The 25,178-nt window shown below is 40.2% G+C and overlaps 1 long non-coding RNA gene across 2 annotated transcripts in view; it reads left to right on the forward strand.

Annotated features, from left to right (window-relative positions):
* The first annotated feature begins 1,340 nt into the window (after positions 1-1,340).
* LOC138446839 (uncharacterized) overlaps positions 1,341-25,178 on the forward strand; it is a 73,439-nt gene continuing 49,601 nt past the window's right edge. The window contains exons 1-2 of one of the 2 annotated variants that reach the window (XR_011259573.1): positions 1,341-1,432; positions 19,907-20,012. This is a non-coding gene — a long non-coding RNA (uncharacterized lncRNA). Of the gene's footprint in view, positions 1,433-19,906; positions 20,341-25,178 lie in introns of those variants that run through there. The other variant, XR_011259572.1, reaches the window with a different exon arrangement.

A 25,178-nucleotide genomic window follows, 5' to 3' on the forward strand; every position in this document is an offset into this window, starting at 1 on the left:
ACGCTGGTCTTAACCAGAACTAACACCGGTGTTCAGATATCTCTCCTCCTAGTGAGGAAACCGCTTCTACCGGGAGAGTGTTATTCTTCCCAGTTAAAGGGATCCCGGACGAGCCCCCAAATGTTATGCCCAGAGTCCGAGTCCCCAAAACTGAGAGAATAAGATGTCCACAGCAATGCAAAAGCATGAAGGGGTTTATTGCTAGCTAGGGCTCAAGTCTCATCCAGCGCAGTGGAGTTTTGATGAGAGCCCTGAACTCTGAATCACATCTACTTTTATACAGACGGTTCTTTGTTCGTGTAACAGCATAGCTGATTGGTTAAACCGTACACGCGCGCGGGACTTTTAACCTCGCATCCCTATCCGGATTGGCTCAGGTCTGGTGCGGGGGGCGGGGGGAGGGCGGGGAGGGGGGGGGGCCAAGGGGATTTTTTCTGATTGGTCGAGCTACCCTGCCTGCGGGATTTCCCAGTGCCTCAGCTTTTCTAAAGACTAAACCTCAGGCCTAGCCTGCCCCTTAGAGCCTGTCCTGGCTTCAGTTTGGTCCTAACAGTTAGAAGGAGCATTCCAGTTAGGTAAGATCACCTAAGAAGTGCATTTAAAAGTAAGAATTTCCAAATTAAATAAACAGAATGGGATAGATATTCTATTGGTATACATAAACTTCTAGAAGGCTTCAAAATTCCAAAATAGCTTCATTAAAAATTCATTGCAAAAGGATAATGAAAATTTTGACTTAGATTATAAACAAAAGCCCACCAAGTTAATGGCCTTACAAACACTCCCGTGTCTACTCCCATGCCCAGATGACACCAAGCAAGAGTCTGTGGTGGTCATGGGCACAAAGATTTTTTGTGTCTCCCTTTTCTTTGAGTATAAGAAATAGCTTTCATTCAGCCTCCGTGACCTTCCCTGAGTTCCAACAGGCAGATTCCAACAGTTGCTAATTAGGGAAGGGAGGGGATGTGAGACCAGCAAGAAATAACCAGTCAAGAGAAACAATAGTGCAGCCTTGGGGCGAAGTCCTGGTTCCCCATCAATGGACACACAACAATAACTTTGAGCTATTTTGCAGTTCTTGAAATCCCCTCCTGGTGGGAGAAGTTAATGATTAATGTTGGTACGCTGCCCACAAGCATGTGGATTCCAGCACAACTGGAAGTCTGAAGGTTGATGATGCTGACTCCAACTTACCTCACCACCAACCCATCGAAGAATGTCTCTGTAAAACTTCTCACCATCCTCCCCAAGTGAAGGCACACAGTTTCTGAGGCAGGAGCCCACTGTGTCCCCCTTTGCCTGGCAAAGTAATAAAGCTATCCTTTTCTACTTCTCCCGAGACACTGTCTCCAAGATTCACTTCAGCACCAGTATACAGAGAAGCTGCGCTTTCAGCATCACAGAGTTGGTGGGACTCTTGAGGAATTTTCTGGTAAGCTAATGACTATGTTATTCCTTTGCATAACAAAGAGGAAATTAAAATTAATTGTAAAAAAACTCTTGCTAAATTCTGCAAATATCAGAGCTGTGCTCTCCACTTTACCTCAGAGCCTGCAGATGGGATCCTGAGAGAATATGCAGAAGTCAGTGAAGTGTGAGAATTCTTACCAAAGCTGACTCTCCTAAATCTTCATCTCAAATATGTAGAGAGGAAAATTAAATTTCACATTGTCCCTTTCTTTCCAGATCCAGGCCCATTGGTTATTGACCCTTTTTCTTCTAGGGATAGCTATTGCCTTCGTTCTTGTAGCATTTTGTATCCTAAGAGATTGGCTTGGCTTTCTGCCTGCCCGGGACATGTAGGTTGTCAGTTCTTCTTGGCTTTTCTTTAGGAGTGACTCCAGATATTGAGAAGGTAGTACAATCTGCACCTTCCCTAGGGACACCTCTTGAATCCAAGAGGTTGTTCAGCATTGCCAGAAATATTTGCTATTTGTCCCAGATGAAACCTGACAAGATATTTTAAAAGATTGAATAATTCTGAGATTAGAATTATTATGAAATGTTGCCATTTTGGAAGCTGATATTGATAGTGTGATAGAAAAAAAATCAGGCTACCTATCCTAAACTAAATATACTCAGAGGGAAAGAAAAACTTTCTAAAGCTCTTACAAAAGGGTTTATGGTAGATCAACATATGATGTCATTCAAGTTGCAACCCAGGTCTTTGAGCCATTAAAAGCAACTGTCTTTATCATCTAAATCTTTGCAAAGCCAGAAATGCAGCCCTACAGTTCAAAATTTACCTATTCCTTCTACCAACCCCCCAAACCTCTCTTTTTTATTTTAAAAGGCTTGCAAATGTTGGCCTTGGGAAACCAAAGTCCTTCTTCTGGGAACTTGTATTCCTTCCCTTGTACCTTTGAGGTATAAATATTCAAGAGCACTAATAAATTGGATTAAAATTGAATAAGTGCAGATATGAGTTAAAATATAATAGAAATTGGCATCTTCCCTGGTGGCTCAACCTGTAAAGAAACCGTCTGCAATGCAGGAGACCCAGGTTCAGTCTCTGGGTGGGGAAGATCCCCTGGATGAGGGAATGGCAACCCACTCCAATATTCTTGCCTGGATAATTCTATAGACAGAAGAGCCTGGTGTACAGTCCATGGGGTTGCAAAGAGTCAGACTCGACTGGGTTGCTAACACTTTCACTTTCATAATATAAACTAACCCAAATGCTTTCCAAGTTTATGTTATCTAGGGTTAATCTTCAGTACATTAAAGTTAGTTTAATGTTGTTGGCTTAATTAAAACAGGCATTTGTTTTTAGAGTTATCAATATTGAATATAAGGCAAATATACAACTTTTATACTACTTGGATTTACTAAACAAATAAAATACAAAATCTGTCAACAAGAAAAGTACCTTGGTATGAAAACATTTTCGTAAGTCATCTAAATCTAATTATTGAAAATGAGCAGATGTAAGTGGGATAAACGTTTTTAAGTGATTTTTTTTTAAAAAACAATAATTGTTTTATGATGTGTGTACTTAAAAATACTCACTGAAATCTCTTTGGTGACTTCCACTGTTAAGAGTTTTGCTAAGCTAAATTAAATGATAGAAGTTCATTGAATATGTAGATCATTTCTAAATAAGATAAAATGCTGAAACGCTAATTTTTGAACATAGGTTAATCTAGCTTTGGCTTCCTTTTGCAGAGGAATTAAAGATATTTGGGTATATCAACAAACATATATTATGTAATTTTCTATAAAAGGGCATATGTTTCTAAAAATTATAAAGAAAATATTTATAAATTTTCAAGCAACAGAATGCTATTATAGGACAGTTCACAAATGCTTACTTAACTTTCACTAGAAATTAAGGCCTTCTAAGGCCTTTCATTAAAAAACAAAACTAATACTTGTGATTAAAGCTACAAGAAATAATAAGGAAACTATCTCTGTATACAGGAACATAGGATGTATGTCTTCAGTAAAAGAAGGTGTAAGAAAGGAATTCCCTGGCAGACCAGTGGCTAAGACTCTTAGCTTCCACTGCAGGGGGTACAGGTTTGATCCCTGTCAGGGAATTAGGATCCTGCATGTGGTGTGGTGTGTTGTGGCCAAAAAAGCAAACAAGCAAAAACAGAAAAGAAGGTATGAGGAATAAAGATGCATTCTCTGTTGAAGGAAAAGAAAGTAACTTTGTTCTAAAGAACAACTGAGAAAGAGAACAAAACATAGGACAAAACCTGAATGGAAAATAAAAAGGGAAAAATATTTAAGGTTTATAAAAAAAAGGAATCTTGGAAAGGAATTTTGTGCATTGTCAGGACTTGATAAAATCAGAATAAATTTAATTGAATCAGTGAGTTCTAATCTAATATCAATAGCAATCTGGTACAAAATTAAAATTTGGTTTTTCTCTCTGTTAAAGGAATAAAGTATTATTGGACTATGGGTCTTCTCTTGAGAAGAGACTATAAAAGTTGGGTTTTCTTTTTCTTTTTTTTAACCTTTAAAAATAATCTTCTTGAAAGCAAGGGTTCTGTGTTTTGTCAATAATTTTCTGTATTCAGAAAGCTAAATCTTCTGTACTAACAAGAGAAAAAGCAAACCAAAAAAAGCTAAGGTTTTTTTTTTTTTACAACTATTTACCTTTCTGTATTTGCCTTTAACATCTTCTAGTGTCACTTTGATTAAACAGTTAACAAAGTATAATTTCACAGTTGCCTATGAGCCTACTTGACCAAGTGGTTAAAAACACCAATACAGTATATTAATGCATATACATGGATTTTAGAAAGACGGTAAGGATGATCCTATATGCAAGGCAGCAAAAGAGACAGATGTAAAGAACAGACTTTTGGACTCTGTGGGAGAAGGTGAGCGTGGGATGATTTGAGAGAATAGCATTGAAACATGTATATTACCATATGTAAAATAGATGACCAGTGCAAGTTCGATGCATGAAGCAGGGCACTCGAAGCCGGTGCTCTGGGACAACCCAGAGGGAAGGGGTAGAAAGGCAGGTAGGAGTGGGGTAAAGGATGCAGGGACACATGTGTACCAGTGGCTGATTCATGTCAATGTTTGGTAAAAACCACCAAAGTGTTGTAATTATTCTCCAATTAAAATTAGTTAATTTAAAAAACCTTCTGATATTTTTAAAACAAACTCCTCTTCCTAAAAATCAAATTTTAAATGAAGTCTTTTTCACCTCAAACTAAATTTGAAATATTCCAGGGGAGCCCTGGATAGTATATGTTATGTGTTTCAGAAATTATGTAATTCCTGGAAATCTGATATGTCCTGGTATAATATTCGCAGTCATAATACCACTTTTCTTAAAACACGATGTGCCACAGAAATGATCACATTTTGACTTCCCTGGTGATCCAGTGGTTGAGAGTCTGCCTGCATATTCAGGGGACATGGGTTCAATCCCTGGTCCAGAAAGATTCCACATGCTGCGGGACAACTAAGCCTGTGTACCACAACGGCTGAGCCCGTGCTCCACAACTAGAGAAGCCACCACAATGAGAAGCCTGTGCTCTGCAATTAGAGTAGCCTCCACTTGTTAGAGAAAGACTGTGTGCAGCAACACGACCCAACACAGCCCAAAATAATAAAACAAAAATAAGTAAAGCCAACCTTATTTTTAAAAAAGAAATAAACACAAATTTCCTTGTCAATGTCATTATAATAAAATCTCAGCAGATCTTTAATAATGGGCATTTTTAAGTCTTTTGCCATCTATAGACAGTTACTGTTTTATTCAGATGCTTTTACAAAAATGTTCCTGCAAAAGTACTTCATTCTCAAGGAGATTCATGGAAAGGACTTTGGACAAATGCAGGTTTCTTATTAGATCATAAAACTGAACTAGGTAACAAATCATAGAGTTCTAAAGGAAAAGCTGATGGCTTCATAAAATTGCTGACAAAAGATCAAGGTCAACAAAAATTAATAACATGGGACTAAAAAAATTGAGGAGGATGATCATTTCTGTTTGAAACATTATTTTAAGGAAACTTTTTCTCTCAAGCTATTTATGACATACAATTTTCATTAAAATATGTTTTTGCAAACAAGAATGAAATATTTAATTTTTCTCCCTACCTGATCCCTCCAGAATTTGGAGATTTAACTATTCTTTTTAAGGCAATATAATTAGTTATTTGCATAAGTTCCATGAGAATCTGTTCTTATAAAATGACACAATTGGAAACTTTTGGCTATATTACTAACGCTTTGACTGGAATGTCATATTTGTAAGAGATAGTCATAGACTCAGATACAATCAGACAATTTTAAGGAAATGCTTGAACTTTGACTTGGCTTCCTAGCCTTGAGAATTTCTTAAGAAGTTCAATCAGAGGTTCCACATAAAAAGTATCAGCAAAGTAGTCTTAAAAGTAATTTATGTATTCAATCACTATTCTTGCTGCATTTGTGTAAATAATTAGGCCAAGCTTAATGCAAACAAATTAGTTGTATTGTGATTATCCTTAGAAAACTATTTGGGATAATTAGGGAGAAAAAGTATGTTTGCACTTCTGTAAATGTTATTTTCTAGTCCTATTAATTGTCTTTGAGGCTTTGTTGTATGCATTTAAAGTAGATTGGATCCTGAATTCTTCTAAGTTTTTGCAAATATCCGGCTATTATTCTCAAAACTAATGCTTCTAATTTTCCCCCACTCTTCTAATTTGGAATCAGCAAGAACAATGATTGCCCTTAAATCTCCTTGTAAGGGACCATACCAGGTCTTCTTCAGTACCCAGTAGCAGCAAAACTTCAGGGATTTAAGCCTTGGGAATACATTCACAGCTTAAGAAGACTCCACTTGACTTGTGGTCCTGTACAGATGCTGGAGACCTCCAAATCAAATTGGGAAGAACAGTAGCTCACATCAACATAAACTGCTTTCTCCCAAGAAGCCAGATCAAGACTTCATACTTTAATTAAACATGAACCCCTGTCTTTTCTTTTAGTCTGGCATTGGCCTGCAATGATAATTCTATCACCCATATCTCCCAGCCCATTGCCAAGACAGCCAGATTTTTCATCTCTGATTTGTCCACTAACAGTGCCACTCTAATGCCAATGGCATGTGCCCTGACAAGGTTTGTTTTTGGCTGTGGTGGTTATCACTCTTCTTGGGCCAATCAATATCTAGGAAGCTGGCACGGAGTTGGGCAATACTTCTTAGGTTGTCTAACTATACTACTGCCGACAAACAGACTGAGATACCTCACTGGTTGACTTCCCTGAATTTACAGTGTCAAGTTAAAAAGAAATTACCAGGAGGCACTCATGATTTAGGATCACTTCCTTTGGCAGTACCCTACTTCCCTGATTAGGAGTAAATGTGAGGCTATGATCAGAAACCTCTCCTTAGCTCTTGAAAATAATGCAGAATCTGCTGCAAAAGCAATAGGGGTCCAACAAAATTCCTTAGACTCTCTGGCCAAAGTCTAAGCTGCACAAGAAGGTGTTTGTGCTATAACCATTAGTACTTGCTGCACCTGGACTAACACCTCTGGAGAAGTTAAAACTCATTCATATAAGATCACCAAGCAAGCCACTTGGCTTTTCAGGGTGACTCCTTCAGGAGAGTCTTTCTTCGACTTATTTGATTTTGATTGGTTTAGGTCTTAGTGTTGTAGCCACGCATTCCGGGAAACAAACTCACTCAGAAGGACAATGCAGATAGTGGAGTGCAGTTTATTACACTGGCGGGCCCAAGGCAGAGTCTCCTCTTAGCCAAGGACCCCGACCAGTTTTTGTGAAAACCTTATATACCCTAAGTGTACATGCTCAAACTCACCTCCCCCAATTCCTTGAAACTAGTCTGAACAAAGGAAAAGAAAGATACAATCAAAGTTAACCCGTGATTCACATGCCTTAAGCCTAGGCAGTTAACAGTGGACAATTATCAATAGGCCTGTGGCCATACCCCAATAAGCATAATAGAATGTATGATTCTATTCAGTTACACAGATAATTAGGGCATTCTTTTAGGCTACTGAGAGTCTAGGTAAGAGCCCTGGAGCTCTTCCTTTCAGGGACCTGGTTTTCCAGTTGGTATGTGGTTTCCATAGATACTGGGCATATGGCTCAAAGTCCACAGTCCGGCCCAAGATGGAGTCCTGCTTTCAAGATGGAGCCTGTTCTATTTCCTCCTTCATTAGTAAGAATGGATCCAAAGTACACTCTAAACATTGGGAATTATCCTGTTTATTACAATCATAATTTCCTTCATGCATCATATTCCTCAAAAGCTTTAAATGCATGTTCATAGCCATCAACTGCCAAGCAAATGATCTCCTGAAGACTGGAATATGAGAAAAGGAACAAAGTGAATAACTGACTTAAAAATTATGAACCCAAAGACGTGACCTGTGAATACATTAGCAATTAAGCAAAAAAAAACAAAAAAACAAAAAAAAACCCCAAAAACCAACAAACAAAAAAAGCCCTTAACTGTTAATAACACACAAATGATGAACAAAAGCTGTAAGAATTATAGAGAAGTAGGTGAAAGTGGTACTAGTGCCTTAAATTTTGATCATATCTTTAAGTTAAGCTGAGAACCTGATCAAAAGAGGGAAATTATTAAAAAAAGATACAACAGGTCCAATATAGAGCCATTCTTGGTAGGTCCAATGCCAGCAAACCAAGACTTAATACCTAATCTAATAATTTCAACTAGGAAGTTTCAACTTCCCTAGGAATGTGACCTTCAATCAGTCACTCTGGAATATCCTAGTTAGCACTAGGAAATCTGCTGATAGACTGATGGCACCCCACTCCAGTACTCTTGCCTGGAAAATCCCATGGATGGAGGAGCCTGGAAGGCTGCAGTCCATGGGGTCACTGAGGGTTGCACACGACTGAGCGACTTCACTTTCACTTTTCACTTTCATGCATTGGAGAAGGAAATGGCAACCCACTCCAGTGTTCTTGCCTGGAGAATCCCAGGGACGGGGGAGCCTGCTGGGCTGCCATCTATGGGGTTGCACAGAGTCGGACACGACTGAAGTGACTTAGTAGTAGTAGTAGTAGCAGGAGGGCAGCCTTGCCTAAAACAATGAATTCTTTGCTAATAACTTTCTTTTGTAAGCTCCTTCTTTGCCTTTAGAAACTTATTTCCTGCACCTTGACAGAACTTCTCTCTACTTAGTAGGTGGGATACTGCCTGATTCATGAATTGCTCAGTAAAGCTAATCAGCTCTGTTAAATTCACTCATTTGAATTTTTTAAACGGAGTCTGAAGAAAGCACAAAGTCTAGAGAAAGAAAAGACAAAAGCCTCTGCATTCCCAGCACTCAGCCTCCTGGGGAGGCGGATGCAATAGGCATTAGGATTCTCAGGCTCACTCCCTGGTTTGGATTCCATGCTCATCAAATCACTCTCTGATAATAATTTGGCTTTCCATGTAGACTTTCCAACAGAGGAGAGATTCTGCTAAGATGATATTTGATTTTTATTCTTAACTGAGAATGAGGCAGGAGATAGACGGGCCCCTGGTGCGAACAGTTGGAGTTTGTTCTCTGTGGACAGATACTCCAACACGGATAGCAGGACAACTGAGGGAGGAGGCTGGGCCCTGCCCAGATAGAAGTTAAGAGACCATATATTTCTCAGTCTCAAAGTCAGGAGACCTCTTCAACTATACCTGTGCAGAAAGGCTCCTTGGAGGTCAAAGGGGAATGATGCTAAGAGATGCTAACTACCCATAGGCTTTGTCGGTGGAATCCATCTTGGCTAAAAGATGAGTGCTCTCACAGGGGAGGATCCTGAGCTATATCAAATATGGACTCTGAACCAGGCCAACCAAAATGATTGGCTAAAGAGAACTTGGAAGAAATGCCCCATAAAAGAGATTCAAGCTGCCACAGGGGTGCAGCTCTCTCTCTCTGAGTCTGTCCATGTGCTATGTCCACGTGTACTGTACTCTTTTTCCCTCCTAAAAAATACTTTCACTACTCTCACTATACTTTGTGGGGATTCTTCTGCAAAGCCAAAGAGCCATGGCTCTGTCACTGCCCACTGGTCTAGTGGCTAGGGTTTGGTGCGCTCACCATGGTGACCCAACCTCAATCTCTAGCTGTGAACCAAAGCCCCACTTCAAGCTGCAGGCTGAAACCACTTGAGATCAAGAATATATACATAGGCATCTGCTTTTATGTGGGTTGTTTGCCATCAGTCTCCCTAAGTCAAATCACCTTTGTGTGAACCAAAAAGCTTCAGTTTTGAACCTTGCAAAGCTGAGAAACAGACCTAGATTCTGGTTATCACAGCAAGACATAGCAAGTCTCCTCAGCTACATTTTGGATTGTCACTCTAACTTGAACACCCGTGAGTACTTTAACCCAGGAAGAGATTAAATAATTTATACAGCTGTGTCTGTGCCTCTGTGTTAAATTTCACTGCGTGATAGTAACTTGTGAAAATTAATAACTCTTAATTATATTTTCTATGGTAGGGTACTTAGAATTAAGTAATTATTCCACCTACAAACGAAATAAATGCCAGCAACAGCTGGGATCTTCAAAGCTATTACTTCTATATTTCTAGACTTTTTTTTAAAAAGCAGCTTTCCTCTCTCTTTCCTTAGTCTCCTTACTTCCCTTTTGGTCTTTCTCTCTCAATTATAGTGAACACTTCCACAACAATAAATGCCTTTAAACTCTGATGCAAATGATTAGATTTGGCTCTGAAGGGTTAAACGGAAGTGAAAGTCATAGATTTCCTGTTATGAACACGTGGAAGTTTTCCTCCACAAGGTCTTTAGCTGGTGTCCTTAAACACTTAGGAAGGCAATGCAGATATTGTGCAAACTGAAATGCAACTCTCGAATGGGTCAATTAGCCTGCACAGAAGAGTAACTCTGAAATTTAGAAACAAAACTGCACGTGTCCAACTATAGAAACTTTAAAAAAAAAAAGAGTTGTTTGATTCAACATATGCTGAGAACTTTGCTTCGGGATCAGATGGCGGGTCAGCACTGCTTGTTCACACCTTGTCTGTGAAAGGACCCCTTCACCCTCCACCATGCGGCTGACTGGTGCTCCGTGGTCATGACCTACTGGACCAGCAGACTCAGTGCATGGAAAAGCCTTCTTGGCTTGACAAGAAGCTCAGCCTGGGAGGCTAACCTGGGGCTGACCAAGAGCAAAATAGAAAAACCATAATCAGATCCAGCTGGAACAAATAACCTCTATTTTGGGAAAATAATGTTATGTCATTATGACACATATCTAACTCTTGTGTTTCCAACGGAACAGGCCAGATATGTGAGCAGTAACTCTAGCCAGACTCAACTTCTCTGCTGAAAGACAGATTTATTTGTGCTCATGGTCTTGCTCTTCAGGTGTGCCTTGCATTAAGCAACTGCATTATCAAGAATTTCAAGCACTGGAAATCTAGGGAGGCTGCTTCTCTGACATAAAAACAGATCAGAGTCAAAAGTGATTTTTAAGTGATAAATGCTGGGTTTAATGGCAGTAGCCTATCTTGCACCTTTAGAAACAACGCTCCATCCAAAGGAGGGAGGGACCAGCCTTTCAGTAGGCAACCACTTGGTACTCTAAGCAAGTGAGGCATCTCTATGGTCTTGGTCTGAGAAAACATGAGAGGAAAGAAAGGGAAGACCTGGGAGGCTACCAGAGCAAAGAGAAGAGCAATGAGCTATAAAGTGTCATGAAGTAAGTCACCCTGCCAGGAGCCAGGCACAACATCCAGCTTACAGTAGTGATGCTGAAAGCTCAAATTCTCTGTATGCTGGTGTTCAATCAACATTTAGAGACAGAGTTTTGGGTGAAGTAGAAAAGAATATCTTTATTACTTTGCAAGGAAAGCAGGCCACAGGAATCAATGACCTCAAAACCATGTGTTCCCATGGGGAAAATGGTAAGAAGTTTTATAGCAATTGTTCAAAGAGGGCCTGGTCAGCTTGTGGACATTCTTCTGATGGGTTGGTGGAGAGCTAAGTAGAAGTCAGCATCATCAACCTTCATATCCAGCTGGTCTTTGTTCTATATGCCAGTGGGAAGCATACAATTCAGTTCAGTTCAGTTCACTTCAGTTGCTCAATCGTGTCTGACTCTTTGTGACCTCGTGGACTACAGCATGCCAGGCTTCCCTTTCCATCACCAACTCCCAGAGCTTGCTCAAACTCATTGAGTTCAAGCCATTGAGTCAGTGATGCCATCCAACCATCTCATCTCATCTTCTGTCGTCCCCTTCTCCTCCTGTCTTCAATCTTTCCCTGCATGAGGGTCTTTCCAATGAGTCAGTTTTTTGCATCAGGTGGCCAAAGTATTGGAGTTTCAGCTTCAGCATCAGTCCTTCCAATGAATATTCAGGGTTGATTTCCTTTAGGATGGACTGGTTTGATCTCCTTGCAGTCCAACGGACTCTCAAGTGTCTTTTCTAACACCATAGTTCAAAAGCATCAATTCTTCAGTGCTCAGCTTTCTTTATAGTCCAACTCTCACATCCATACATGACTGCTGGAAAAACCATAGCTTTGACTAGATGGACTTTTGTTGGCAGAGTAATGTCTCTGCTTTTTGATATGCTGTCTCTGTCTAGGTTTTAGTCATAGCTTTTGTTCCAGGGAGCAAGCGTCTTTCAATTTCATGGCTGCAGTCATCATCTGCAGTGACTTTGGAGCCCCCCCAAAATAAAGTCTGTCACTGTTTCCATTGTTTCTCCATCTATTTGCCATGAAGTGATGGAACCGGATGCCATGATGTTAGATTTCTGAATGTTGAGTTTTAAGCCAGCTTTTTCACTCTCCTTTTTCACTTTCCTCAAGAGTCTCTTTAGTTCTTCTCCACTTTCTGCCATAAGGGTGGTGTCTTCGGTGTATCTGAGGTTATTGATATTTCTTGCGACAATCTTGATTCCAGCTTGTGCTTCACCCAACCCAGTGTTTCGCAGGATGTACTCTGCATATGACCTCTCCGGTGGCTCAGAAGGTAAAGCGTCTGCCAACCATGCGGGAGACCCAGGTTCAATGTGTTGGGAAGATCCTCTGGAGAAGGAAATGGCAACCCACTTTAGTACTCTTGCCTGGAAAATCCCATGGGAAGAGGAGCGTGGTAGGCTACAGTCCATGGGCTCACAAAGAGTCAGACATGACTGAGTGACTTCACTTTCACTCTGCATAAAAGTTAAATAATCAGGATGACAATATACAGTCTTGATGGACTCCTTTCCCAATTTGGAACCAATCTGTTGTTCTGTGTCCAGTTCTAGCTGTTGCTTTTTGACCTACATACAGATTTCTCAGGAGGCAGGTCAGGTGGTCTGGTATTCCCATCTAAGAATTTCCCACAGTTTGTTGTGATCCACACAGTCAAAAATTTTGACATAGTCAATAAAGCAGAAGTAGATGTTTTTCTGGAACTCTCTTGCTTTTTCAATGATCCAGCAGATGTTGGCAATTAACATGCCATTGTTAATTGTCAACTTCTCCCACCTGGAAGGGGTTTCAGTATGTCCAAACTATGTCAGAAATACTGTGTGTATCCTTGATGGGGGAAACAGGACTTTGCCCCAAGGCTGTTCTTGACTGTTTCTCCCTGATCTCATATCCCCTTCTTTTCCTAATTAACAACTGCTTGAATCTGCCCAGGGATTCTCAGTGTCAGGTACACAAATCTGAGTATCAGTACCAGGGATACTCAGGGATATCAACAACCTCAGATATGCAGATGATATCACTCTAATGGTAGAAAGGAAGAGGAACTAAAGAGCTTCTTAGTATGGATGAAAGAAGAGAGTGAAAAATCTGGCTTAAAATTCAACATTCCAAAAACTAAGATCATGGCATCTAGTCTCATCACTGGGGAAAAAGTGGAAGCAGTGACAGATCTTATTTTCTAGGGCTCCAAAATCACTGGATGATGATTGCAGCCATGAAATTAAAAGATGCTTGCCCCCTGGAAGGAAAGCTATGATAAAACTGAAAGTGAAAGGCTTAGTCAGTCAGTCGTGTCCAACTCTTTGCGACCCATGGACTATGCCCACCAGGTTCCTCTGTCCATGAAATTCTCCAGGCAAGAATACTGGAGTGGGTTGCCATTTCCTTCTCCAAGGACACTTCCTGACCCAGGGATTGAATGCATGGCAAGCAGATTCCTTACCATCTGAGCTGCCAGGGAAGCTATGATAAACATAGACGGCATATTAAATAGCAGAGACATCACTTTGACGACAAATGTCCATATAGTCAAAGCTATGATTTTTCCAGTAGTCATGTACAGACGTGAGAATTGGACCATAAGAAGTCTGAGCGCCAAAGAACTGATGCTTTCGAATACTGCTGGAGAAGACTTGCGAGTCTCTTGAACTGCAAGGAGATCAAACTAGTCAATCCTAAAGGAAATCAATCTTGAATATTCATTGGAAGGACTGTTGCTGAAGCTGAAGTTCCAATACTTTGGCTACCTGATGTGAAGGGCTGACTCCTTGGAAAAGATTCTGATGCTGGGAAAGACTGAAGGCAAAAGGAGAATGGAGTGGCAGAGATGGTTAGATAACATCACCAACTCAATGGACATGAATTTGAGCAAACTCCGGGAGACAGTGAAGGACAGAGGAGCCTGGCATGCTGCAGTCCACAGCGCTGCAGGGAGTCAGACACAACTTAGTGACTGAACAGCAACAACAAATCGTGCTTATCTCATAGGTTGTTGTAAAGATCAAGCCAATTAATAAGTGTACTACACTTAAAGTAGTGCCAGATAAATAGTATTATATAAGCATTTGCTATTATTGGAATACTTACGTTGTTGTTGTTGCTGTTGTTGCTGTTTAGTTGCTTAGTCGTGTCAGACTCTTTGCAAATACATGGACTGTATCCCGCCAGTCTCCTCTGTCCATGGGATTTCCTAGGCAAAAGTACTGGGGTGGGGATATCCTCTTCCGAGAATACATGTAAGTACTTGCTACTTTCGCTTTCCTGACAGCTCACTTGGTAAAGAATCTGGGTTGGGAAGATCCACGGCAGAAGGGATAGGCTAACCGTTCCTGTATTCTTGGGCTTCCCTTGTGGCTCAGCTGGTGAAGAATCCGCCTGCAATGCAGGAGACCTGGGTTTGATCCCTGGGTTGGGAAGATCACCTGGAGAAGGGAATGGCTACCCACTTCAGTATTCTGGCTTGGAGAATTCCATGGACTGTATAGTCCATGGGATGGGAAAGCGTCAGACACGACTGAGTGAATTTCACTTTCACTTCTAAATGATTTACATATGTTGACTTACCTAATTCTCATAAAAACCCTATGAGGTAGGTTCTGTTATGATCCAGGTTTTATGGAAGAGGAAACCAGGCACAGAGAGCTTAGGTAATCTGTCTAACCTTGTCCTATAACTAGTAAGTGGTGGAGCCTCTTCTGGAGTCTGTGACCTCAACTGTCATGCTATAGAGCAATGTTCTTTTAAAGAGGGCACACACTTTTGTTCACCACAGTGCTCAGCACTTAACATTGTATACATAGTCCTGTTCTATCTCCCATACCTCACCCTTCAGCTTATTTTCCTGCCAGTTGGCATTTGAATTTTAGTTTTTTATTTTTTAAATTTTAAAATCTTTAATTCTTACATGCATTCCCAAATATGAACCCCCCTCCCACCTCCCTCCCCATAACATCTCTCTGGGTCATCCCCATGCACCAGCCCCAAGCATGCTGCATCCTGCATCAGACATAGACTGGCGATACAATTCTTACATGATAGTATACATGGCATTTGAATTTTAGACCCTGATCTAGCAAATGGATATGCTGCATTGCTGATGGACAGTCCTCCATGTGGAGCACCTTTCCTAACAGTAGCCAAGCAGAAGACAAATTGTGTCTATCAAGGGCCTACTCTAGTGTGGGTAGTCTGTGCTAGTGAAGTGTGGCCCCCAGAGAAGCAGTATCAGATCACCTGAAACTTATTAGAAATGCAAATTTGGGGGCCCCATGCCATGTCTACTGAGTCAGAAACTCAGGTGTAGAAATCCCAGCAATCAATGTTTCACTAAGTCCCTCTAGTGATTTTGATGCAAGCTAAAATTTGAGAATCAAAGCCTTAGAAGGTCATAGTCTTTTATGCAAAATACAGAAGCTAAGACTTCAATGGTGTAGGATAACCATGTCAGCTCCTACAGAGTTGGCCAAGAGTAAGATGTAGAAAAATCACAGAAATACTGCAGTGGAAGCTGGGGACAACATAGCTTTCCAGTGAAGCCATCAGGAAGAAATAGTAGCGTACTGTGTGCTTAGGCAATTAATTAATGACACTTTTTGTTTATTGTCCTATAAATTACATGCTTCCTACAGGATGAACCAATTAACATTTGGAGACCCACTGTTCAAAATTATGATTGTAATTTTATGGGAGCATTTTTTTCCTGGCAATAAATGGACAAAATGTCCAGTTGTGTGCAGAGGCCAGTATGAAGGAGAACACATATCCACATAACTTCCTGTGGTGGTGTGCCTGCATCAAGTCCTGCAAAAGTTGCAGAAAATTACAATCTGTCAGGACTCTGGTTATAACCGACAGAAACCCAACTCAAACTAGCTTAAGCAAAACAGGAAAAGCATTTTAAAAATAATACTGACCACACTGAGGTTCAGAAGATGAATGTTTTGGTATAAAATATAAACCAGAGGTAATTTTATGTGGGTCAATAACACCTAGTCAGAAGAATCTAATTACTGATTCCAACTTCCTAATAATTGAGTCAACCCTAATTAAACCCCGATTGACCCTTGACTGGGTCATTGGAGGAAATAATTCAGTGAGTGATAAAGCCAATTTGTGAGAGTATAGCCTCAGAGGAGAATGTCCAGAAAGACCAAGCCCTGCTGGCGGGCAGTAGAAATAGAGGAAACTTAATACAAATCTGAGTCCTGAACACAGACCAGGCTCTTGCTCTTTGGTGCAACACATAGTCTATTTGGATTGCACCATGACTCTACCCTACTTCCCTAATTATCCTGGGAAGGACACTGGGGGATCTTGCAGCTGATCTATTGTCTGGGAAAAGCCATTAGCATGGCACCTGCAGTCAGCAAATTCATACGCAGGAAAAGAATGCCCAAACCTTGAAAGCATCTTGCCCTGAAATTATGGCAAAGGGAATGTGGGTGGGTGCGCCACTTCCTTCTCTTGGATGAGTACCACCCAATAAATAAGTGAATCTCCTCTTTTTTTAGTTTGTGGCTTAAAGAACGTTTATTTGAAACTTATGAGTAGGCCATAGGGCATTTGGCTAAGATGGTCCAATTGCTTTTCAGTAATTCCATGTTGAGTTTTTACTTTATCCTGAGGGCAGTGGGAAATACTGAATGATTTTAAGAAGAATGACATAATTAGATGTGAGTTTTAGAAAAATCGACCATGGTTGCTATACGGAGACTAGAAGGATTATAGTGTTCAAGGCAATAGTTGATACTGGCCCGGAAACAGTCTTACACTATCTTTAACAGATCTGCTCCTCTTGTAAAATATCACGTTGATAAATCAACACCTACAGTTTGTTAAAGAGTAAATTTGCATGAAACTTCTTTCAAATGTCAGACAAGCTAGTAATCTAAAAGTATAATAGATGATACTTTTGTTTCAGAGAGTTAGATTCAAACCTGTGGAGTTAAGCCTATTGGAAAGAATCAGAACCAAGTTAATACAAACTTTGACTAGTTTTAGAGGAAAAATTTGTTCTGATCATTTAATATTTTAAGCAAGTAACCTATATAAAGAAATGTCCATGAGTCAAGGCAACAACCCTAGAACTTTAGAGCTGAGAGAAACAGGCCTTTTGGGCATAGAGTTGTATCTGTATTTTCAGGGCCTCTTTCAAACAAAATTGTGCTATGGACCATGACTCTAAAAGTTTCTCATTTATGGTTACAAAGCCAGACGTCTGGCTTCTTAGAAGTATTTATTGCATGTATGTTAAGTCACTTCATTCATGTCGGACTCTGTGTGACCCTATGGACTACAGCCTTCCAGGTTCCTCTGTCTATGGGATTCTCCAAGCAAGAATACTGGAGTAGGTTGCTATGCCCACCTCCAGGGCATCTTCCCGACCCAGAGATCGAACCCATATCTCTTAGGTCTCCTGCATTGGCAGGCAGGTTCATTACCACTAGTGCCCCCTGGGAAGCCCATTTATCACACCCAGATTTTCTGGAGGCAATAAGTTTAAAATGAGATTTAAATTTGATCAAGTCATGGGCCATAGAAGGTAAGCAATGTAACTTGTTTTCTTTATGAGTCAGCATGTCCAGGTAGAGCTTACAGTTCGTTTTCCTTTGGCTTTCCAACATGCTTATCAAATCAGGAACTTGCTCAAAAAGGAAGAAGGCAATGCTGGACCCAGTTTATCAACAGATCCCCTGTAATAGGAAAAAAGGGATGAGTCTCATCTAAGCAGAGGGTGGAAATCAAATAATTAAGCAATGAGAAGATCATGGTATATTCTGCAAGTAGTAGACATTTTTATAAAGAAGGTAAGTGTCAGTCAGTCAATTCAGCTGCCCAGTCATATTTGACTCATTTTAACCCCATAGACTCCAGCATGTCAGGCTTCCCTGTCCTTCACTATCTCCCAGAGTTTGCTCAAACTCATGTCCATTGAGTCAGTGATGCCATCTAGCCATCTCATCCTGTGTTGTCCCCTTCTCCTCCTGCCTTCAATTTTTTCCCAGCATCAGGGTCTTTTCCTATGAGTCAGCTCTTTGCATCTGGTGGCCAAAGTATTGGAGTTTCAGCTTCAGCATCAGTCCCTCCAAGGAATATTCAGGGTTTATTTCCTTTAGGATTGACTGATTTGATCTCCTTGCTGTCCAAGGGACTCTCAAGAGTCTTCTCAGCACCACAGATGGTATGTGTAGGGAACGTCTAAGTCTTTAGGAAGGGAACTGTTCTAGCAATACCAACACCAGCTGCCATGATGGGTAAAGCAGCCCACTACATTCTTTGTATGTCAGAACCTTCTTGGGTTGAGGTCTTGGCCCCAATTAAGCCAGTTCTGAGCTTTTCACATATTTCTAAATCAAGTCCTCCAGAAATTTGCAGTAAAATTTTGTTCTTGCTGTTATCTCTCAGTGATGTTAGCTTTAGGCATTTCCAGACCTTTCTGTCCAGCTGAGTCCTCTAGAGGAGACTTGTACAATTCTGCCTTTTGTTTCTATTTGTAAAAAGTCCTTGCTTCTTCTAGGACATCTGTGTCTCCTCCCTACTGGAGGAGGAAACTCTTGCCCTCCACCCACACTCAGGAATATAAGGGCTAGGTTCACAGCAGGACAACTGGTTTAGTCATGCAACTCAAAATTGCTAGGTACACAAACTAAACTTAGACCAGGAAAATACAAAATGTGCTCTCATGTTTGGCATTGTATAAGCTTCTATTATCACAGAATTTAGAATTTAGATTCTTGTGGTATGGCATAAGCCACAAAGAAGTGGAGAACTAAAAATCAAAACCAACTTGGCCTGTTTGAGGTGACCACATGACACTCTATCAGCCCAGTGAGGAGTGGCCAGGAGGGTTCTACAGAGATGAGCTCACACATGGTCTCACCTAGTGGCATGCATGCAAATGCTGCTCACACTGATGTTAAACTGGATATATATTTATACCAAAACCAAGAACCTTCAAATAGATCATCCACATGGCATGCCTGTGACTTCCTATCCTGGAGTATGAGATGGCTTCTTTTCAACCATTTATGAGGAACACAAATTTTTAGTTTGCTTTCCCAAGTGAATTGCAACAACTCATGATGGGAGAGATTCCACCAAAAAGAGGAAAACATCCCCAGTCACAATGAAAAGAGATGTATGTTGTTTTGGCTAGAGAGAAACAGCATTTCGAGTCTGAAATACAAGAGCCTGCCAACTCTCAATGGGAAGGGGGATTAATGTGACCCAGTAAGGCCTAAGCAGAGAAAAATCTACTAATTCTGAGCTGTTGTCAGACTTATAAAGAAATTGGTGTGGAAGAGTAAGAGCTAAATTGGGAATGCTCTTAGAGATGTTTCCTGAGGTCAGCACTATCATGCTGAAGATGGTGAGACTCATCCTGACATAAGAATTCAAGATTACTGAGGATTGACATAACCAGTCCCCATTTGACTTGGCAAATGGGCAAAGTGAGTAGACAGTAGGAAGTGCACACAATATTTTGGTCTAATCTTATCAAAGTTCGGTTGGATGATATATGCCATATTTTGTTGACAAAAGACAGTCTAGATTAAGGACCATGGCAAATATGTGCTAACCTAGACCCTTTCCCTCAGAAGGGGAAGGCAAGTTGATTATTCACTGATGGATGAATGGACACACAAAATGTGGTATATGTGTACTGTGGAATATTATTCAGCTTTAAAAAGGAAAGAAATTCAGATAAACACAACACATGCTTTACCCTTCCACCAGGTGAGGACACAGTGAAAAGACCACTATCTATAAACCAGGAAAGGGGCTCTCACCAGACATGGAATCTGCTGGCACCTTGACCTTGGACTTCCCAGCCTCCAGAACTGTGAGAAATAAATGCTTTTTATTTAATTCAGCCCACCCAATCTATGGTATTTTTATTATAGCAGCCTGAATGGACTAAGACATAGGAGTTGTTTGATGAGTAAAAAGTGTCAATTTTGTAAGATGAAAAGTGTCCTGGAGCAATGTAAATATACATAACACTATCTAATTCTATACTTAGGATAAAATGGTAAATTTTATGTTATATGTATTTTATCTCAATTAAAAATTTTTTTAAACATATGAAACTGCATATTTTATATTGGTGCAGTTTATTGTATACCAGTCATACCTCAGTGAAACTGTCTTAAGGAAAAAGAAAAAGAAAAGCAACTACTCCAGTACAGTTCAGTCTCTCAGTCGTGTCCGACTCTTTGTGACTCCATGGACTGCAGCATACCAGGCTTCCCTGTCCATCACCAACTCCCAGAGCTTGCTCAAACTCATGTCCATTGAGTCAGTGATGCCATCCAACCATCCTATCCTCTGTTGTCCCCTTCTCCTCCTGCCTTCAACCTTTCCCAGCATGAGGATCTCTTACAATGTTGCTAAAGAAGGTGGTCAAAGTATTGGAGCTTCAGCTTCAGCATCAGTCCTTCCAATGAATATTCAGGGTTGATTTCCTTTAGGATTGACTGGTTTGATCTCCTTGCAGTCCAAGGGACTCTCAAGAGTCTTGTCCAGCACCACAGTTCAAAAGCAGGTGGGGTCAACAGGGATGAGGTCATTGTCCTCATGGTTAGAGGAGGCTACAGTGCAGGTCTATGTGGGATAACTGTACTAAATGGATGTGAGTGGATTCACGAAGTATACTTTGTGAAGTAGTCAACACTAGCATTCTGTTGTCTGAATCATCTTTCTGTTCATGAATCCATGTCTAGTGATTTCATGATTCAAGTCCTTACTTTCTCTTGTTTATATTTTTTGAGTAACTCCCTAAATTGCTTTCCCACCTAAAAAGTCATGTCAGTGGGTTGGGTGAACTGTGACCTTTGAAAGCACAATTTCAGTAGAAAAGTAGGATATAAATTATGTCATAACAATCATCTCTAACACTAATTGGGCTATATTCTTAGTTGTCTCTTCACTTAACCCTAATAAAAATCCTGTAAAATTACATACATTTTAGAGATTAAATCTGGGGTTCTGAGTGGTTGAGCAATTCATCCAAAATCCCCAGCTATATTGCCGAACAGGATCTTGGCAAAGGGAGAATTTCATTCAGATATTCAAATGAAAGATACTGTAATGAGTGGACCACTTCCAGGGGTATGTGGGCCAGGTTGAGGAAACCAAGAAGAAGTGTTATGTCACACAAAGTCTAATAAAAATGAAAAGCCATTTCTATATGAGAAGAGGCCAAAGAGGAAACAGATGGGTGAAAAATCAGATGGTTATAGGATTGAGATCACATGACAATGTGAGCTAAGGGGAAGAAAGTACGAGAGAGGTTGAAAAGGGAAAGCTAGGAAAGCAGGAGGAGACAGGAATGGGTGTGATCAAGAGCACAGGGGAGTTAGCGCTGGGGACAAGACAGAACTCATCTTTCTAGCAGGTGGGAGAGCAGATTGGGAGGGCAATGAAGGTGACATCGTCCTCTGAATGTTGAGTAGATGGTGAGGATATCAGCTAGGAGGAAGGAGCCTGGGTGCCTCAGGATCGGAGAAGAGCTGACACAACAGCTGTTGGGGTGATCTGAAGGAACCTCAGCTGGAGATGGAAAAATAATTAGGACATGGTTCTGTGGAACATACAAATGCCTGTGGAACCCCAAATCTGCCACATATTCAGTCAGCATTGTCACAGAGCAAACATCACATCAATTCTTTTATTGATTTCATCTTTAAGAAAATGCTCTAGGGACATCCCTGGTGGTCCAGTGGCTAAGACTCCATCCTCCCAATGTCAGGGGCCCAGGTTAGATCCCTGATCTGTGAACTAGATTCCACATCCACAGCTAAGAGTTTGCATGCCTCAGCTAAGACCTGGCATAGCCAAATAAAGAAGTGATTTTTTGTTTTAAAGAAAATGCTCTAAATAATAAAATTGAAATGGTAAAAAGGGAATCTAAGAGATACTTACTTCTAGAATTACAGCTACTAGTAATCTGTATTAGTCATATATTCAGTTCAGTTCAGTTCAGTTCAGTTCAGTCGCTCAGTCGTGTCCAACTCTTTGCGACCCCATGAATCACAGCACACCAGGCCTCCCTGTCCATCACCAACTCCCGGAGTTCACTCAGACTCGCATCCATCGAGTCAGTGATGCCATCCAGCCGTCTCGTCCTCTGTCATCCCCTTCTTCTCCTGCCCCCAATCCTTCCCAGCATCAAAATCTTTTCCAATAAGTCAACTCTTTGCATGAGGTGGCCAAAGTAATGGAGTTTCAGCTTTAGCATCTACCTATAGAGAGAAGTTTTATATATATATATATATATATATATATATATACACACATACATATACATATATATTATGTATATATATATACATATAAAATTGTATATGACAAGTAGATTTATTATGAGGAATTGGAGGCTGAGAAGTCCCAGGATCTACCATCTGCACTCTGGAGGACCAGGAAAGTCAGTGGTGTAATTCAGCCTGAGTCTGAGGATCTGAGAACCAGGGGAGCTGATTGTGTAAATTCCAGTCTGAGGGCAGAAGATGAAATAAGTTGTACCAGCTTAGCAGTTAGGCTGGAAAAGGGGGGTGAATTCTTCCTTCTTCTCCCTTTGTTCTATTCAGGCTCTCAGTGGATGGGACATATCCATGGAGTCAAATGCTAATCAGTCTCATCCAGAAAATCCATCATGGATACTAACAGAAACAATGTTTAATATGGTACTCCATAGCCCTCTCTAATTGACACAAAAAATTAACCATCACAAGTCCACCCCTGGTCAACTTGACACACCATATATCTCCTTAAATAAAACCACAAATCTGCAAATTGAGACAATAATAGGTCATAATTTCACCCAACACGATACAACTAACCTGCATACAACTGAAAACACACTAACTCCCTCTCTCCAAAAAAGGAGGTAAGGTCCTTGAGTGATATTTACTCTTCTCAATATGCTATAAACACAATGATGTAAAATTAACAATAGTTAAATACAATGATATAAAGTCAATACATCTTATGTTATATGATATAGGAATAAGAGAGGAAAGAAAACAAAGACTATCTATCTACCTATCTATCAATCTATCTATCTAATGGTTTTTGGTTCCAGCCTATTAATAGTGATGTTCTTGGCTAGAACCTGAGGCACTCATCCCAGGCAGCATTTACTCATAGACAGCCCCAAATTCACTCCACCCCTCACAAAGGCTGATGCTGTGGCTGGGCCAGCCCTTGTGGTTCTTATAATCACTGGATATGTTTCAACAAGAATCTATCAGGGAACTTTGAAGAACAAAATTTATTATTCACAGGCCCTAAAGGGCAGATGGCATGCCTGATGGCCACACAGAGTTCAAGGGGAGAGAGAGAAAGAAGAACAGATTTTGAGCTCTGCCTTTTATTAGAATCTGAGGGTGGAGTGCCTAAGGTTTTGCAAGTTCACTCTGCATTAGTGAATTAGTGTATTAATGAATTTTAAAGCAAAAGAGTGGGAATTGGGTCACAAGAAGAGAGAAGCAGGGTCACTCAAGCAGTCAGGTTACTCGGGGCTTTCTAGAAGGGGACCTTCATGGGCAGAGACAGCCTGGTTCCTTAACTGCTTCGCTAGTAGCTGTGTCACACAGCTGGTAATAGGTTTATTCAAGCTGAATGTCTTCAAAAAGACTACTTTGGCATTTGAAAGCTTAATGTCAGGTACTACTATATATTTCTGTATCTATCTATCTATCTATGTCAGTAACATGGACTTCCACTCCCCAAGGCCAGTCTGACATACCCTGAGGAGCACAGTACAGATATATTGTTGGCCTTGCCAGCTGAAAGTAAACTGCTTCTGGTGGGCTTTATGTACAGGTGTGGAGAAAGAGGTGTTTGCTAGTTCTATAGCTACATGTCAGGTAAAAGGGGATCTGTAATTTGCTCAAGCAATGAAACCATTTATTGCTATAAATAGACATGCCTCCTAGAACTGCTTTTGCTGTGTCCCACAAGTTTTGGTATATTCTATTTCCATTTAAATTTTTCTCATGATACCTTTGATTTCCCTTTTGACTTCTTTAACTCATTGGTTGTGCTGGAGCATATTGTCTAATTCCATATATTTGTGGATATTCCAGTTTCCCCTTTGTTATTGATATCACTAGTTTCATATCTCTGTGGTCAGAAAAGATGCTTCATATGATTTCAATCTTCTAAAATTTGTTGACTTGCATTGTGGCCCAACATATGATCTATCGTGAAGAATATTCTATGTGAAGTGGAGAATATGTATTCAAGTGCTGTTGGATGGGATGTTCCAGATATGTCTGTAGGTGCCTTTGATTTCAAGTATAGTGTAAGTCCAGTGCTTCCTAATTGACTCTGTCTGGATGATTTATTCATTGTTGAAAGTGGGGTGTTGGTTGCCTACTGTTATTGTATTGTTATCTATTTTCCCTCTCACACCTGCTAAATATATTTAGATGCTCCAATATTGGGTGCACATATATTTATAATTGTTATGTTCTCTTGATGTTAATCCCTTTATCATCATATTAAGACTTTTTCCCTTGTTATAGCTTTTGAGTTAAAGTCTGTTTTGTCCATGTACAGCTATGCTTGCTCAACTTTAGTTTCAATTTGCATGATATAATTTTTCTATTCCTTCACATTCAGTATATGTATTCTTAAAGGTGAAATAAATCTCTAGTAGGTAACATACAGTTAGATCTTATTTTAATCTATTCAGCAACTCTAAGTCTTTTGATTGGAGAATTTAATCCACTTATATTTAAAGTTCTAAATGATGCATTAGCACTTACTATTGCCTTGTAATTATTTTCTGAGTATTTTGTAGATCATATATTCCTCTTTTCCTCTCTTGATGTTTTTCTTTATAAATTGGTGATATTCTACAGTGATATGTTGTGACTCCTTATTAGCTGTTTTTAGTGTATCTACTATAGGTTTTTGCTTTGTAGTTACCATGCATAAAACGTCTTATAGTATACAAGCAGTCTATCATGAGCTAATAACAACTTATCTTTGATCACATACA

This window comes from Ovis canadensis, chromosome 1, assembly GCF_042477335.2.
Source record: "Ovis canadensis isolate MfBH-ARS-UI-01 breed Bighorn chromosome 1, ARS-UI_OviCan_v2, whole genome shotgun sequence".
Lineage (NCBI taxonomy): Eukaryota > Metazoa > Chordata > Mammalia > Artiodactyla > Bovidae > Ovis > Ovis canadensis.